The sequence below is a fragment of the Suricata suricatta genome, chromosome 15, assembly GCF_006229205.1.
Source record: "Suricata suricatta isolate VVHF042 chromosome 15, meerkat_22Aug2017_6uvM2_HiC, whole genome shotgun sequence".
Lineage (NCBI taxonomy): Eukaryota > Metazoa > Chordata > Mammalia > Carnivora > Herpestidae > Suricata > Suricata suricatta.
In genome coordinates, this window is record NC_043714.1 from 39,082,323 (window position 1) to 39,093,632 (window position 11,310).

Below are 11,310 nucleotides of genomic sequence, written 5' to 3' on the forward strand. Positions count from 1 at the left end.
GATGTTAAGCAGGCTCCACATAGCACGGAACCCCATGCGGGGCTCAGATCCCACAACCCTGGGTTCATGACCTGAGCTGAAATCAGGAGTTGGATGCTCTGGGGCGCCTGGATGGCTCAGTCAGTTAAGAATCTGACTCTTGATTTTGGCGCAAGTCATGATCTCATGGTCCATGAGTTCAAGCCCTGCATGGGTACTGACAGCAGAGCCTGCTTGGGATTCTCTCTCTCGTCCTTCTTCTCTGCCCCTTCCCTGCTTATGCTCGCTCTCAAAATAAAGAAATAAACTTAAAAAAAAAAAGTTAGATGCTCACCCGACTGAGACACCCAGCTGCCCTCCAGCTTTTCCTTTAATAACCAAATAAAGTGGTATAGGATATCCCATGGAAAGTTCCATGAAAAGCCAGCATAATAACCTTTGTCAGTATTTATAAGATTTCCAGGGTAGAATGGAACACAGCATTTCTATACTTCTATCACTTCTCCATGAAGTTTGATTTGCCTTTCAATTTCTTTTAGTATTTTTAAAACCATTTCTTTTAGTATTTTTGTGTTTTGATGTTTTCACATTTAAACCCACATGAAATGAATTTGAGGCAAGATGTGAAGATGGATCCACAGACAGTTGCCAAATTGAACCAATACCATCAACCATGTTAAGTATATACTCAATATCCAAGTTGAATCTGAAGGGTAATTGAAATAATTTAGACAAGGTCACTTTTTAAAGGAATGTTCTAACTCCCCTTTATTAAAAATAGAAGATGCTTTGAGAATTTGGCAGTCTCTCTCAACACTACACAGTTTTAAATCTCCTTGACTGTTTTCTTTTTTTTCTCGTGATTTTGGACTGGTACAAAATAAAACAGGATTTTCATTGTGTTTCCTCATGAGCTAGCTCAGTTGTGAGCCATTGTAAGACAAGTAGCATGCTGGGTCCTGGGCTTGACCAAGGAATGTGAGACGGACTAATAATAATTTAGCTCTATGCAAACGAATGTTCACTTAAATAAAATTTCATGATTCATTTGGTGTGGCTGGAGTTGGTGCCCAAGAGGACCATTTTCACCACTCAAGACCCCTCACCACTCAAGGCACCGTCTTCTTCTGGGGGCGTGGGACCCGTTTCCATTACTGGTTACATAAGGAGATGCTTGTGGGACCTGTTATTTCCGTGATGTTTCATGTCTCCCACAGACTGAGGCCCCGCTGTTCAGCTCGCCTCTTAAACTAGTTCTAGGAACACAAGTTCTTAGTCTCTCCAGCTTTTTCATGAACGTGCCTCTGTGTGTGGGGGTGGAGGGTATGGTGAACAAAAGATGACACTTATGTTGTGTTGCCTGAATGTCACACACCCGTATGTGCCTCACAATGTGTGGGCTCTGAAGGACCAACCCAGCTGGGTCCTGGTGAGAACTGCAGGTGAAAGACAGACACCGATTTTGCTCCCACCAGAGGAAGACTTACTATCACAAGTAATCGCAGTGCAGCTGCAGTGGTCCTGGCTCATGGAATGTTCCTAGAAAATACACCTAGGAGGACAGAGAAGCAGGAAGGAAGCAGAAATTGGGGCAGGCATGGATCTGAGAGATGACTGCTTCCTGGAAAGGCTGCTCTCTTGTCCTGACTGTGGAGCAGTCCTGAGGGGCCTGGTTCTGCAGTTACCCAGAATGCCCAGCACATGGAGACGGCGTTTTCTGGGGCAAAGGGCATTTTTTGGTCACTAGTAAATTTTCTCCCATAATTAAGAGAAAAAAGGTATTTGGCTCTTCCTCCATCTTTTTTCTCTTTGTTCAAGGGAGAAAGGAGATGGGTTCTTGTCTTGATTTTAAAATTTTTCAATCTTGATGCAAATTCCCCAGGTGGGAATTTTTTTCCCCCCAGTAACATATTTGGGATATAACTCATTAATATGTGGTAGTAACTTCAATCACTATTTAAATTGACATGGCACTTCCTGTTGGGAGTTTTATCTTCCTTGAACCAAAGAAACCACACGAGGGAGAAGAGATTGTGGGTAAATGTTAAGTGTGACCCTATCTTAGGGAGAGGCCTCTTCATTCTCGGATTGTAAACCTCAGCAATTTCTTGTGTTACCACAATCACTACGTCATACATATCACTGAGTACATCGGTGGTTCCAATCCTCATTGTCTACACCTGGAATGAGTTGCCCAGGGAGTTAAAAAAACAAGATTTGTTAGTCACTCAGCAAACTGGATGCTCTGTTCGGGGCTGGGGAAGCAAGGAGACCTATGGTGCCACAGCACCCCTTGTCCTGCCAACAGTGTGGTTTTATGAGCCTTCCAGCAAATTCTTCCCTTTTGCTTAAGTACATTTGAATTGAATTTCTGTCACTCATATCCACAACAGTCTGGTCAACTAAGGGGCTGAGAGCCTGAAGGATGAGATGTATGTGACATATCCTTTGCTGAGTAAAAGGAACAACGGTCATCTTGCTGCTGTGTGACAGCAGGGGGGACCAAGTGTGTGCTCATGCGTTTGCCCACGCAGAGATAAATGACAAGCTTTCATCATAGCCACTGCACATGCGCTTCAGTTAAGGTAGGAAATTACCTACAGATGTTGAAGGTACATAGTATGACTCAGCCAGGAAAGAGAAGTTAGGCTAAATAGGGGAGTTTCCGGTAGAGCAATATTTTGGCCAATCGTTTTTGAAAACATCTGTGAATGTGGAAACATCTTTGTAAACCCAGATTTTCATCATTTTGGTTTTCTTAAAGTGAGTGCCTCCCCTGTCATGGGTTGCTGCCCCCCATTTGGGAAAGGAAGAAAGGAGTTATCAGGTGAGGTAGATAAGATGCAGTCAGTATCAATTTATAATGAAAGTGAAATACATTTTATTTTAAATCTTTGCTTTTGATGAACTCCAATATAAATGCAATGTTTATATCTAAATATTTAAAGGGCCAAAGGTCTGATTAATGGACTTTTTAAAAATTATGAGATTTGGTCATAACCCTATCTTGGAATATATTCCATGGGCAACTAAAAAGACTACGTATTCTGGTGTTGTTGAGCAAAGCGTTCCACAAACATCACTTAAACCCTGGTACTTGATGATGTTTTATAACCTTGCTAATCCTGTCTAGCTGTTCTATCAACTGCAGAGAGAGGCAGGTTGGATTCTCCAACTACAACTGTGGATTTGTCTGCTTCTGCTTTCATTCTATTACGTTCTGCTTTATATACTTTGTAGCTCAGTTTGGTGCCTCCATCATATTTAAGATTCTTATGTCTCCTTGGTGGATTAATCCTTTTGTCATTACATAATATGCCTATCATTGGTAAATTTCTTCCCTTCGAAGTGTACTTTATTGAAATTATAATAGCCACTCCTCTTTTCTTTTGATTCATGTTTGCATGATGTTTTTTTCTATCTTTCTACTTTCAACCTACCTATACTGTTAAGTGAATTTCTAGTGGACAGCATTCAGTTGGGTCATATTTTCTAATCCATTCTGCCAATCTCTTTCAATTGACGGATTTAGATTTATATTTTAATTATTTTTATTTATTGAAGTTGACATAAAAAGTTATGTTAGTTTCAGGTGTACAGCACAGTGATTTGATAATTCTATATATTATGCTATGCTAACCAAGATAAAATGCAGTTACCGTCTGTCGCCATACGATGTTATTACAGTATTACTGCCTATATTCCCCATGCTGTACTTTTCATCCCTGGGATTTATTTATTTTATAATAGGAAGTTTGTACCTTTAATCACCTTCACCTGTTTTGCCCCCTGACATCAGCTCCTTCCTCTCTGGAAACTACCTGTTTGTTTTCTTTATTTCTTTCTTTCTGTTTTTTTTTTTTTCTTTTTTTAAGATTCCACATCAAGTGAAACTATATGGTATTTGTCTTTGTCCTGCCATATTTCACTTAGCATAATACCTTCTAGGTCCATCCATGTTGTTGCAAATGGCAAGATCTCATCCTTTTTATGGCTAATACTTATTATATGTATATGCCACATATTCTTATCCATTCATCTATTGATAAATACTTGGGTTGCTTTTGCCATAAACACTGGAGTTCATATACCTTTTTGAATTAGTGTTTTTGTTTTCTTCAGGTAAATACCCAGTAGGAAAATTACTAGATCATACGGTATTATATTTTTAATTTTTTGAGGAATCTCCATAACAAATCCCTTTATATCCTTTTGCCTTCCCCTACTTATACATTCTTTCAAATATTTCCTCTATATACATTTAGAGGCATGAAAAACAGTGTTTCAATTTTTGCTTTAGCCATCAAACATAATCCAGAAACGTAAGAGAAGGAAATGTATTTATTCATAACTTTTGCTTCATGTTGTTCTTTCTCCATGATATTCTGAAACTCCTTCCCTTTTCATTTCCTTTCTGTTTGGAGAACTTCCTTTAGCCATTCACTTTAGAGAAGTCTGCTGATAACAAATTCATTTAGTTTTTCTTTAGCAGATAATGTCTTGATTTTCCCTTTTCCTTTCTTTCTTTTTTTTTTTTTTTAAGTAGACTCCATGCCCAATGTGGAGCCCAATGTGGGGCTTGAACTCACAACCCTTAGAGCAAGACCTGAGCTAAGATCAAGAGTCAGACACTTAACCAACTGAGCCATTCAAGCACCCCTCCTTTCATTCTTGAAGGATATTTTCACTGGACATAGAATTCTGGGTTGTCAGTGTTTTCACTTTAGCACTTGCAAAATGTACCACTTCCTTCTGGCCTCCGTGGTTTCTGAGGGGAAATCTGCTATCATTCAAGTTGTTTTTATTCCATATAAGGTATTGCTTCTCTCTGACTGCGTTCAAGATTCGTTTGTCATAGTTTTTTTTTTTAATAAGTTCTAAATTTTCTTATACTCAGCAGGCGTAAAATTACATTGAAATAAATAGAAGTACAAACACTATATTCAGTTTTCAGAAATCTGATGTGGTATGGATTTCTTTGGTTTATCCTGATTCTGATTTGCTTATATCTTGAATCTGTAGGTTTCTGTCTTTTGCCAAATTTGCAAAGTTTTAAGCCATTACTTCTACAAGAATTTTTTCAGCTTTGCTCTCTTTCTCCTCTCCTACTGGGATTTGGCTGACATAAATATTAGATTTTTTTTGTTATGAACCCACAGGTCCCTGAGCCCCTGTTGTTTCTTCCTTCCTTCCTCTCTCCTTTTCTTTTCTCTTCTCTCTTTCTCTATTTTCTCTTTATTATCCAGATTGGGCAATTTCTATTGCTGGATATTCCAGTTCATTGATTTTATTTTTCTCTGGTCCCTGCATCCTACTATCGAGCCCAACCACTGAGTTAACTTTAGTTACTGTATTTTTTAGTTCTTAAGTTTCCATTTGGTTCTTCTTTACATCTTCTTATTTCTGTACTGAGACTATACTTCCTTACTTGGACTTTCAATTTTTTCATGTTCCAAGCATGTTTGAAATTGGCTTTTTAAGATGACTTTTTTAGAACCTTTGTCAGGTAATTCTACCATCTCTGTCATTTTAATGGTGGCATCTATTGATGATATTTTTTCTTCTGAGATTTTTCTAATATTTGGTATATGAGTGGTTTTCAATAGAGGAGCTGGACATTTTGGATATCATGAGAGTCTAGATCTTCTTAAACCTTCTGTTTTAGCCGGTTTTTCTGATGCCAATCTGGCAGAGGAAGAGGGGAGTGCTGCCTTGTTACTGCCAAGGCCGGGGAGTGTGGGCGTGCTGGGGCAGGAGCCCACATTCCTTCCTGTGTTCACACTGGAGTTACTTCTGGGCAGGGATGGGAGTTCTAGATCCCGCTGGGCACCCACTCATACATACCACCCTGGCTGGGAGGGGCAGAAGTGCCTCCTCACCACCGACACCACAGGAAGGTGGCCTCATTACCTATGGGCAGTGGCGAGAGTCCGGACTCTCCACTGGGCCTACTCTGACACAACTCCAGTGGGTAGGGGGAGGAGCACCTTGTTACTGCTGTCTGTGGGTGTTCAGATTTTCCATGTGGCCTCCACTGACACTGTGGTGCCAGGGGCCTTGTAACTGTCATGTGGGGATAAAAGTCCCAGCTCTCTATGGCCTTCTCTGACAGCACCTCAGCGTGTGTGTGTGTGTGTGTGTGTGTGTGTGTGCGTGCATGTTGCAGTTGGAGCCCTTTGCTATAGCCTGGTGAAGCGGGAAGTCTAGGCTCCTGATCCCCTCTTTGCTGCTGTGGTTTTTAGCTAGAGCAAGTGGTTACTGTCTAAAAGTTTTTAGTCTTGTTAGGCTGCCCCTTTCCTGGACTTCTGATTAGAAAGAACAGGCTTTTGTTGGGGAGTGTTTGCTTCTGTTGGCATTTCTAGGTTGCTAGCTTCTTCAGCTAGAAATCTGGTATATATGAAGCTAAAAGAAAACTCGGAGGACTCGCCAGCAGGTTGTGCCTTGGATCCCATAGACGCTAGTCTGTCTGCCTTCTCTCCACCTTTCAGAGTCTTCTCATATCTTTTTTTTTTTTTTTTTGAGAGAGAGATGGTACAAGAGAGGGGCAGAGAGAGAATCCCAGGAGGGGTAGAAAAGGGAGTGGGGAACAGAGAGATATTGAGAGAGAGAGGGAGAGGGAGAAAAGTGGGGCTCACCAATGTGGGACTCGAACTCACAGACAGTGAGATCATGACCTGAGCTGAAGTCAGATGCTTAATGACTGAACCACCCAGGCACCCTCAGAGTGTTCTTATGTCTTATACATAATGTCCAAGGTTTTTAGTTGTACTTAGGGGGAGCATTAGGAAAAAGCACATCTAACTCCATCTTCCTGGAAGCGGAAGCCATGCTCTATTTAAAAAGTATTAGTTGGCCTCATGTATTTAGAATTGTCCAGAGACCTATTTTCCCTGGTGTGCTAACCTCCCCCACCAGAGCAGTGTCTGCCACATGGTAAGAGCTTCATAATATTCAGTGACTGAATCGCCACTTTACCTATGAGAAAATTTAGGGAATTAAGTAATCTCTCCCAGGTCTCAGGGCCAGTAATAGGAAGAAAGGAAGAGCGCAGATCTGAACTAGGGCATTCTGATTCCAAAGCCCAGGCTCTCAGAAGCATCACTAGGGCACTTGTGAAATTCAAGGCCCCTTTTGTTCTCTCAGGACAAAGGACAAGTGAAGGGAGCCTCCACTTGAGACAGCAACAAAGTGACAACATGACACTTTTCTATTGAATTAACAATGTCCTTGCATTTGCAAGAAAATCTCCAATGCTGTCATCTCTCTTTCCTTCCAGTCACTGCCAAATTTCCTGTCTAGTGTCCCAATTACTCCTTAGGTCCCGTGCAAATGGGCCTTCGCTGTAATTTCTCTCCTGCAGCTACTCTTTCTTTTCAGCTCCCAAACCAAAAAAAACAGTGTCTTCCAATTCTCACCCTTTTAAATCTTTCTGCGGGGTTTCCTAATGCCGCTCACCACTTCCCCTAGTCTGTACCCTGAATCTTGGCTCTCACGGACCTCTACTTTCTGGGGTCGCCATTATCTTGCTGCTTACTACCTGTCTCCTCTTCTGGCCCCATTCTTCCAAGGGCAGTCTCATCCTCAAATTGCTTACCCACGCCCATGGCCTCAACAAGGCTGCAAATACACTCATTCATTCATCACTCACTCACTCACTCACTCACTCACTCATTCTCTCATTCCTTTGTTCAATGTTCATTTTTTGGGCACCTGCTGAGTAGTAGGCACTGTTCTAGAGCAGGGAACAAGGTAAGGTAGCCATTCTCAGGGAACTTACATTCTAGCGGAAGACACTGAGGGTAGCAAAGAGCAACAAGTCACGGGCTTAGTTACGGAGCCAGATGACATTTCACCAATATTAATCAAACCTGCAAACTTTTGTGTGCACCGTCACAAGGATTTATTAGATTCTAAAGTTACCGAGGGTAAGAATCGTGTTATTTCTGTAAGACTACTGCTACCACCTTAAATTTATATATATTATGGTTTGCTTTAAGAACGTGCTTTCACATAGCTGGTGATTTTCAAAATCCTTTGAATTCTTAACTATTAGTTTTTCCTAAGAACTTTATTTACAAATACTTCAAAGCAGTTGAGTATGTGCTTGATGTTACGCAATGACTTTGACAACTGTCCAGCTAGCCGCACACCAGCCACGCAGTCTGGGGCAGATGTCACTTCTCTGTACCTTCATTATTCTTCTCGCCAGGAGCTCCTCAACCTGTGAACCTCATACCCACACAATGACTCAGTTCGAGGCAGGTGTCTTGAGGGTCCTCTGTGTCCTAAGGAGGGGAGGGCCTTTTTTTTTTTTTTTGAGAGACACTGGATATAGAACAAGAGTGTGACTCCAGAACAAGGCAGCTTGAATTTATGTGCTGGCTCTTTCACTTCCTAGTGTTTGACCCCTCGCAAGTTATTTAACCTCTCTGTGCCTCATTTTTTTCATCCATAAAATGGGGTAATGATAGTGCCTACTCCCTAGAACTGCTGTGTAGATTAAATGAGTTAACACTGGCACTGTGCTATGTGTGTGTTTGGTGTTTTAATCTATCCATGTACATACCTATCTCACTTTCCAAACTGGGTTGCTATATTTCATCTGTTGGAATCTTGCTGACATTAAGGTTTGAATCTTGGACTTTTATATCTTGGATGCATTAATTTCAGGTCATCAAACAAGTAGCTTTAAAAGAATAAATACATTTTTATCTCTTTTGACTTCAGAGAATGAGCTTCCAAAAAATAAGTTCTGAGTTTCTACTTTAGATTATGAAAAAATAGACATACATATATAGACATATATATATCTATATATAAACAAAAGAAAAAGCAAATAAAAACCCATTAATTCAGAAGCTATATTTAAAATAAATAGACTAGATGGCAGGTAATTAAAGTACACTAAAACTGTTAATGTCACACATAAGGATTAAAATGTATCAACAACCAGAAGCTGGGCAGAGAATTTCTGGTGTCATAATTCGCTTCTATAGCACTTCGCTGTGTAATTCACCTGCAATTAAACAGAAAAAGCCTCTCCAACTCTTCTCTTTTTCTCAGGTCTGTGATTTGGAAGCATATCTCCCATGACTTTTCCCCCTCTAATCACTTTCCCTCTATTATTTGTCTGAGGGAGGAAATAACAAAGCAACAAGCAGTAAAAAGCACTTTCTATTACAGGGAAACAAAACTGATGATAATCCAGATCCCCTAGAAGTGAAATCTACACTCTGTGAACAGTAAAACCAACTGCTTGGCACCTGTTAGCACCGTACGGCTGTTTGAAAGCCTAAGGCAGACTTCACCAGCCCAGCGCCCGGCCGGCCAGCCAGCATCACAGTCTCCCATAAACACCACCGCGGGCTGTCCTTGGGGCTCTGGGCCTGCAGGGGGATTCAAGAGGTTGGCCATTCTCCAGGGCTGACCCCACAGCCTTTGCAGCTTCTCTGTGAGGGTTTCAGGGGTCCTGCATCCTGCTCAGTGGGCACAGGGGAAATGGCCCACATCCTAAAAAATAGCCAGCCTAGCTCCTTTTGGCTCTAAGTAGTTCCTGGCAGAATTCCTGCAGAAAGGAGTTTGGATGGTGGTGGAGATGTGTCCCTCCTACTTTCAGAGGTGGTGACTGGGTGGCCTGTGGGAATCTTAAGGAAAGTGGGCTGAAGGCCTTCCTGGTCCCGGGCTTGGCTCCAGCAATGCCCGGAGGCACCTCTGAGCCAGCTGTGCCTAGTGCCAGCCCCGCGCCTGGGCCTTGTTTGAGGCTGGGCAATGAGCTATATTGGCAGAGAGTTTGGTGCCAGTCACAAGGGGTTTTCTTGCTCCTCACATCCGCTTCTTTCAAGTCTTCTTTCATTCGGCACAGACTGGTTTTACCTTCAAGGGAAAGGAGTCACAAAAGATGCTGGTTTCCACCTCAGCAATCTTTAGCCCCTCTTCCCCAGAAGTTAATCTTCATCTGAATCTCTGCATCAGCACAACGCCCTTCTCAACACTCAATAAAATTATAGTTTCTTTTCCTTGCATAGCTCCTGCCTTGCCCAAGACCTAGGGCCTTCCTGCTGGGCTGACCCCACTTTGTAGCCCTACCTGGACCTGCCCAGGGCTGCTCCCCCTGCTAGAACCCTCTCAACCCCCATCAGAACTGAACTATCCTTTGTTCCACTCCCTAAAAGTCTTGATTTTCATCGTTGAAGCCACCATATCCTTTATAGTAATCTACAGTTGATAGCACATTTTGAGTGGCATTGGGTATCCATTAGTCCTGAGTTAACCTTGTGCCAGAGGCCTTCGATGCCAAATAAGGCTGAGATTTTGGGAGTGTCCGGGCAGTTGGAGGAGGGGAGCTCAACTGACTGTGCGTCTCAACTCACAGGTTTCTTCTATTGGGACTCAGAAGCCCTGGCCAGCATTTCCTTCAGAAGAGAGACATTTGTGATGGGCCCAGCCTCTTGCCAGAACTTTCCAAGACAAAGAAGACCTTGATGCTCCTGGCTCTGCAGCAAAACAGCCAAATGGGCATTACGGGGACACAGGTGACCACGCTGTCTTGACTGGCCAGCCTGAGACCAGGTGTGTCTGCACAGTGGTGTAACCCACTGCTCATTCAGGCCTGTGCTGCAGGTTGGCCGTGTCTAGAAGTTCAATCGTGGAAGGCCCCAGAACAAGGGTGACTACAAACAACCTTCAGAAGCAGCAAGAAAGCGGTACATGGCAGTGAGGACAGCATGGCTGAGGCGGGCTGCATCCCTGCCTCTCTAGTGACTTGGGTTTAAAAAGCTTTTTGTCTAGGGGCGCCTGGGTGGCTCAGTCGGAGGCTCAGCTCAGGTCAGATCTCATGTTCGTGGGTTGGAGCCCCGCGTCAGGCTCTGTGCTGACAGCTAGCTCAGAGCCTGGAGCCTGCTTCCATTTCTGTGTCTCCTTCTCTCTCTGACCCTCCCCCTCTCATGCTCTGTGTGTCTTTGTATCAAAAATAAATAAAACACTAAAAAAAAAAAAAGCTTTTTGTCTTAATTGGTAGCATTAGGGTTTATTTTTTTTGTCAATTACCATAAGAGAATCGCTGACAAACACAGATCAGTGACAGTGTGAGCAGGGGAAAGTAATCACATGAAATAAAAACAATAAAAGAAGAGAGCTACTTGCTGGGGTGTCCCAGAAGGCCAGTGGAATGACCCCAACTCTTTAAAAGTTTTAAGCACGGATAGTGACTTACACCTCCTAGAAAATGACCTTTTTCTGTCATAAAAGGAGCTAATTTTATTTATTTATTTATTTATTTGAGAGAAAGAGCATGCATGTTGAGTGGGGGAAAGGGGGAGAGGGGGAGGGGGA

The 11,310-nt window shown here is 42.5% G+C and overlaps 1 long non-coding RNA gene across 1 annotated transcript; it reads left to right on the forward strand.

The window, feature by feature from the left end:
- Positions 1–2,708: 2,708 nt before the first annotated feature.
- On the forward strand, positions 2,709–10,836 carry LOC115279080. Its single transcript, XR_003903194.1, has 3 exons — positions 2,709–2,806; positions 9,163–9,384; positions 10,352–10,836. It is a non-coding gene; the product is annotated as an uncharacterized LOC115279080 (long non-coding RNA).
- Positions 10,837–11,310: the final 474 nt, after the last annotated feature.